Source organism: Prionailurus viverrinus, chromosome C1 (genome assembly GCF_022837055.1).
Source record: "Prionailurus viverrinus isolate Anna chromosome C1, UM_Priviv_1.0, whole genome shotgun sequence".
Classification (NCBI taxonomy): domain Eukaryota; kingdom Metazoa; phylum Chordata; class Mammalia; order Carnivora; family Felidae; genus Prionailurus; species Prionailurus viverrinus.
The window spans coordinates 133,132,221-133,138,353 of NC_062568.1; the positions used below are offsets into that span (position 1 = coordinate 133,132,221).

A 6,133-nucleotide genomic window follows, 5' to 3' on the forward strand; every position below is an offset into this window, starting at 1 on the left:
CCAGGAGAAAAATGATAATAGCAATGTATGGAGTACTCACTGTCAACAAGGCACTGTGTGTTAGTATATTTATTCCTCCCAACAAACCCGAAAACTACGTTCTGTCCCACTCTACAGATGAGCCAACAGGTTCCAAAAGTTAAGCAACTTCCCCCAAGATCATGCAGCTCTGGATCATGCAGCAGGGCCAGGATCTGAGTCTGAATGCATGGTGTTAGCTTGCAGGCCCTCTGTCCTCTGGAGCTAAGAATTACCCTGCTCATCTTCAGGACTTGGAGGACAAAAGGAGCCTCACTGTGTGAGCACACACGCAGACACACACCACACCCTCACATACATACAGAGATTTCACATTACGTTCTGCAAGTCAGAAACACTCCTCAACATGAACTGTGGTTTAAAAACATTATTATAAAGCTGAGCCAGGTTTGGAAATATACAGAGACATACATCCAGTTCTCACTTCACACCAGAGCATCAGCAGAGAAGAATTAAAATAAAAATGTTACTGGTTTGACATATGTCTTAGCTTATTTGGGCTGCTATAACAAAAATATCATAAACTAGGGGCTTATAAACAACAGACATTTCTTTCTTTTTTTTAATTTCTTTTAATTTTTTTTTTAATTTATTTTTGAGACAGAGAGAGACAGAGCATGAGTAGGGAAGGGGCAGAGAGAGAGGGAGACACAGAATCGGAAGCAGGCTCCAGGCTGTGAGCTGTCAGCACAGAGCCTGACACAGGGTTCGAACTCACAGACTGTGAGATCATGACCTGAGCTGAAGTCGGACACTTAACCGACTGAGCCACCCAGGCGCCCCTTAAATTTTTTTTACTGTTTATTTATTTTTGAAAGAAAAAGAGAGAGTGCGAGTGGGGGAGGGATAGAGACAGGGGAAGACACAGATTCTGAAGCAGGCTCCAGGCTGTGAGCTGTCAGCACAGAGCCCAATGCAAGTCTCAAACTCACAAACTGGGAGATCATGACCTGAGCTCAAGTTGGACGCTTAAGACTGAGCCACCCAGGCACCCCGAGATTTATATCTCACATGTCTGGAGGCCAGAAAGTCAAGACACCAGCAGATTCAATATCTGGTGGGAAGCCACTTCCTGGTTCATAGATTGCCATCTTCTTGCTGTGACCTCACATGGCTTAAGGGTGAAGAAGTTCTGCAAACTCTTATAAGGATGGGTCTTGCCTAGAGGGCCCTCTGGGACAAGGGGTTGACCAGTCACCCTGGTTTGCCTTGGACTGCGGGGTTTCCAGGCACATGGGACAGTCAGCATTAAAACTAAGACAGTCCTGGGCAAACCAGGATTTTAGTCGCTTGTGAGACACTCGGTATTGGCCCCAACCTGAAGATGAGGGAGAGACTTCCAGGTGAGGCAAACACATCCCTTCTCCTGAGGAGGGAACATTGTAAGCATTAGAGGCCCATTCTGAAAAGTGGGGGATGGGCTCACCAGCCTCAAGGGGGACCTCAACAGGGCACCTCAGCAGTCGCCTAGACCCCTCAACCGGCACGGTCTCTTTCAATTCCACATCCTGGCTGTTATATGTGTATATTTGTCCACTATGTTTACAGATCAAAAGCCACAGCCAAGCTCTTCATTAAAACTAAAAGATTAAATTATCATCAGCAATTCAACCCTTGATTTGTTTTCTCCTTCCCTTTTGTAGAAGACAAAAAGAAGTGACAGACTATAAAGAGTGAAAGTTAAATCGGATGTTTTGCAATATTTCCGAGTTTCTAGGTAACCTAAACTCTCTAGACAAAAATCTCAAACAGCATTTGTCAGCCCCACAAGCTAGTGGCAGATGCAGGCTGTGGGGTCGGTGCAAATGCACTCCTCCTTGGTTGCTTCATCTCTCCGAGCCGCAGTTTCTTCTTCTGAAAACGAGGCACAAATCCTAGCCTCACAGAAGAGTTCAGAGGATTCAACACAAAGTAAAATAAATGTGCCACGAGCAGTGGCTTTTACTGATCAATGCTGAACAGAATCTGAAAGCTTGATTTCTAAATCAGTGTTGAAAGTGCGATGAGAGACTTTCACTAATTAAAATCTAGGTGGTGGCCAAAACAGAGTTCTCCATCTGCAGAAAATGCAGAGTTTCATATTCATCCTGGAGTGCTCTTGAATGGCCACTCAAAAAGATTTATATCTTGGACTTTTATCAAGTGATTCTAAAATATTAACTACAGTTATTACTTTAGAGAAAGTCAAAGGCCATTGAAAAATTTTTAAACCTAAAGTGAACACTGACTCATGTGAGTTTATTATCAGCATGTGTTCGTATGTGTGGTGGGGGGTGTGTTTCAATGAAGCCACGGTAGCAGGTTTACTGGGGAGCAGGAACGAGGGAGCTAACGTGATTCCAGCTGCATTTCAACCAGGCTCTTTACACTGGGAGCACGGTTCAGTAACTGCACTTACACATAAATGGGTTTATCCTTGTAATTCAAGTAATTGCTTTAGTATTTTCAGTACGAACCGTGTATGAAAGCTCTCTATAAAAGCTGGAGAAAATTCCCAGGGGAAGGGAAGTATCTATAGATCGGCCTATGAAACTGTATACCATTCCCACTTTCCTTCACCTCATAAGGGAAAATAACAGATATGCTAAATAATACCCATTTCATGGTTTGTCAGAATAAAATGAGATCGTTATGTCAAAACCTTTGGTAAACTGCAGAGGCTCTTATCAATGAAGGTGTGACTATCCTAAGTATTATGAAATTCAGAGTACTATTACACACACACACACACACACACACACACATGCTCACAAGTGCACACACACACACACGAATTATAGACAAATGTGCAAACCGTAGGAGTAGGAGGGGGAGGCTGGTTCTTCTCAGCTTTTTGACAGGAAGGCAAATCTCCTCCCCTAAAATAAAGCAGTTTGAGATGAAACTGCAAAGATTTGGCAAACGTAAATACCCACTGGTTAACTAGAAGTGAATTATAAACAATACCTACTCAGGGTTATAAGCATTAATGGGGTTAAGTAGAATTTCACACTTGAGGAATTTCATATGCTCAATCTTGACCCAGCTTCAGAAAATATGTGGCTTTACTGTAAAATGCCCTAGAGACTCAAGAGGCATGCTGTTAGTTTGTGGGCAAGAAGCAGCAGAATTTAAATCAGGATGGAAAATTAAACACATGGCACTCTCCCCTGGCCTTCTGTTTCTCTCTAGGTGGGAAAGAATCTTACATGACTTCTCCTTCCCTCTAACCCTCATGTCTAACAAGTCTCCAGCCTGAGTCAACCTCAGAGTGTTTTTTTCTGACCACTCCTCCCTCTCTACCCCACACCACTGCCTCAGTGGCTCAACACCTGGACATTCTGCTGCCCCCCTTCTTGCCAGACTCAGGTCCTGGAGAATTCCCCAGCCACAGTCTTTCCCAAATGAACTCATCTTTCTGTCTGCCACCAGATCAATTCTCCTAAAAGAGAAGTTCCAGAGGCCCACGAAAGGCTCCAAGAAAATCAGAAGTTCAATGGTCAAGCCAGTTTGGGAAACACCACTTACATCTCCTTCTTGGAGCATCACTTTTGCACATTAAAGGTTCTGATAAGTCCTGCAGTAAGGATACCAGCTTTACTTTATTTAACCCAGATTCTTCCAACTAAGTAATGTAACCAACAACCCCTATGAAATAAGCACTATTATGAGGTTTCTATTTTACAGATGATGGGACCAAGACCATACAAGGTTAGATAACTCACAAAGGTCACACAGTACTGAATGCCAGTGCTAAAGTTCAGACCAGACTGACTCCCAAGCTACACACTTCTGGTATTCTAGAGCACTACAAGTTGAGAAACAATCTCTTGGACGTTTCTGCCATCCCAGGCTTCTGATCAAAGATTTCCACCAAGTCTCCCTACATACAATTTATATTCTTTAACTTAGAGAGCCTTGCTACTCAAAGTGAGGCCCCAGGACCGGCAGCTCATCAGATGCAGCATTATAATACCCCGGCCCCAAACAACACCAGCTCTACTGAGTCAGAATCCACATTTAACTCAGAATCCCACTTGCAGAGCACCGCCCTGAAAAGATTCAAGTCAATAATGTAACCTGCGCTTACTATTCTTCCACTGGTAATTTCGCCTTCTACAAACCATGTTCCCTGGACTCATCAGCCAGGCGATACAATTGGGTGGTATCAGTCAGCAAACGGTATCCCTCTGTTGGCCCCCACCCACTCTTACTTACTCCTCAAAGTCCCCCCAGATAGTTCTGGGACTTCCCTGCAGGCGTCTCACATGGGTCTTAAAGTCTGCCATCCACTCTTTCCCTCCTTTCTCATTCCGTCGCCATCTTTATTCTCTGCCAACCCCAAGCTCTCAAGCATGCCACCGTCAGCTGCCAGCGACGGTGCCTGTCCTGATGCATCTGATGCTGGGCCAAGCTTACCGATGCAGGTGTGCAGGATATGGAGGGACTGCCCTGCAGAAGCCAGCATGAGACCCTCGGCTTCTTGTGGACACAGACCGTGAACGTTTCTTCCACACAGCCCAGCGTGGAGCACAGAGCCTTCACACTCAAGACGGAGGAAGAGGCAGGGCAGAGTGGGAAATCCAGCCATTAGGACAGAAGGATTATTCGTTTTACAAAATGATTCCTTACAAGGATACCTCAGAAACATATATTTCTAAAAGCTTTGATTGACAAGAGTGTTTTGCACACTACTTTGCAGAGAAAGGCCATGACTGTGGCCTGATGTGAGATACAGGCATATGCTCTTTTGGAGGCAAGACATGTCCCTGTGGGGAGGACATAGACAAAGGGGAGGAAGGAAATCTAAGGGCCTGACTCAAAGACGCATGTGTGACCCCTGGAAGATTCATAACTTAAATGACCCAAATTAAGGAGCTAAGTAACAGATGCCTCCAGGATGAAGAAGGGGACATAGAGGGAAAAGGCTGGTAGAGGAGAAAGGAAGTGACAGAGGAGCTGATGCCAAGGAAGCTGACCAGTGATGACTTGAAACCCCAGATGAAGAGGCCGCGATGGCATCTGTCCCCTCTCTGTGAAAGCAAGGAAGGTGGCCAGGACAGAGAGTTGTCTGAAGACTGCAAGGCACCCCACTCCTTACTTCCACAAAGAGGAAGGCAGGTAAAACCTGAGACGATGAAAGGGATGTTCGCTGCACTCATTCCGGTCCAAAGACAGGACGCTGGACAAAGGCTGGAGTCGTCCTGGGCGGCCACTTGGCCTCACCCACCCACCTGAGCAATCACAGGGCCCAGCCGGATTTTGAATACAGTCACCCACTTTTCATCCACCTCCACCACTGCCCGTCTCGGCCAGTTACCTCTCACCCTCTGCAGTTAAAGAGCCTCCTGTCTGGTCCCCTAAATCTTCTCCTGCCCGTCCCCTAATTCATTCTCCACACGGAAGTAGGTCCAGCCCTGAAGAGCAGCACGCTGGTGCCGTCACTGTTGCATGAGACTCCCCAGCGCTCCTGAGATCCTCTAGGCCTGCACAGCACCGGGGCAGAGAGCCGCCGTGATGGGGCGCATCCGACCACCCGGTCCAAACAGCCACTCCTCTCCTGCTCACCGTCTTCATGCCATTGCCATTCCTTGGACGAGCCAAGCTTTCCCCCACCTCAGAGACTGAGTACGCCAGCCATCCTTTATCCCTGGACCGCTCTTCCTTGCACACAACCTGTCAGGCCACCAGGCCCAGCCCCTCACCCGGGTTCCCCTAAGGCCCGGATTAAATGTCACTTCCTTTGTGACATCATAAATCTCTCAGGACTCCCCAAGACCAGAGAGGAGGCCCCTGCTCTGCTGTCTTATATTCCCCCCAGCACCCCAAACTTTCCTGATAACATGTATCATAATTCCATTCAACTAATTACTTATGCACTTAAAATAATGAATTTCTGCAAATGCCAGGGTGGCAGAAACCGTATTTATCTTATTTATGACTGCATCAGCAGTGCATAGTACATATGCTTGGCATTTAGTAGGTACTTAACAAATGTCTGTGGAAAGAAGGAATGGAAGGAGGGAGGGGACAGAGGATGGGAAGAAGACAGAGCTATTTTCTAGGCATTTTAGACAATCAGGAATTTGTTGTTTTTCTCATCAAACTCCTCCAA

General features: G+C 46.2%; 1 long non-coding RNA gene across 1 annotated transcript in view; it reads right to left on the minus strand.

The window, feature by feature from the left end:
- Positions 1–5,690, minus strand: part of LOC125172250 (uncharacterized) — a 66,450-nt gene extending 60,760 nt beyond the window's left edge. The window contains exon 1 of the long non-coding RNA XR_007154667.1: positions 5,587–5,690. This is a non-coding gene — a long non-coding RNA (uncharacterized LOC125172250). The remainder of the gene's footprint in view (positions 1–5,586) is intronic.
- Between the last annotated feature and the right edge of the window lie 443 nt (positions 5,691–6,133).